This window comes from Nematolebias whitei, chromosome 20, assembly GCF_014905685.2.
Source record: "Nematolebias whitei isolate Nwh7 chromosome 20, NemWhi1, whole genome shotgun sequence".
In the NCBI taxonomy this organism is placed as follows: Eukaryota; Metazoa; Chordata; class Actinopteri; order Cyprinodontiformes; family Rivulidae; genus Nematolebias; species Nematolebias whitei.
This window is the reverse complement of record NC_056517.1, coordinates 40,608,313-40,609,031: the sequence shown is the minus strand read 5'-3', so window position 1 is coordinate 40,609,031 and position 719 is coordinate 40,608,313.

The window sequence follows — 719 nt, the reverse complement described above, 5'->3', positions numbered from 1 at the left end:
CACACACAACCTCAGGAACGTGCACGTCTCACACACAACCTCAGGAACGTGCACATCTCACACACAACCTCAGGAACGTGCACATCACACACACACTCTCACGAACGTGCACGTCTCACACACAACCTCAGGAACGTGCACGTCACACACACAACCTCAGGAACGTGCACGTCACACACACACAACCTCAGGAACGTGCACGTCACACACACAACCTCAGGAACGTGCACGTCACACACACAACCTCAAGAACGTGCACGTCACACACACAACCTCAGGAACGTGCACGTCTCACACACAACCTAAAGAAAGTGCACGTCACACACACACTCTCAGGAACGTGCACGTTTCACACACAACCTCAGGAACGTGCACGTCACACACACAACCTAAATAACGTTCACGTCACACACACAACCTCAGGAACGTGCACGTCACACACACACACAGGAACGTGCACATCACACAAACACAGGAACGTGCACGTCTCACACACAAAATCAGGAACGTGCACGTCACACACACTCTCAGGAACGTGCACGTCTCACACACAACCTCAGGAACGTGCACATCTCACACACAACCTCAGGAATGTGCACGTCACACACACACACAGGAACGTGCACATCACACAAACACAGGAACGTGCACGTCACACACACACTCTCAGGAATGTGCACGTCTCACACACAACCTCAGGAACGTGCACGTCTCACACA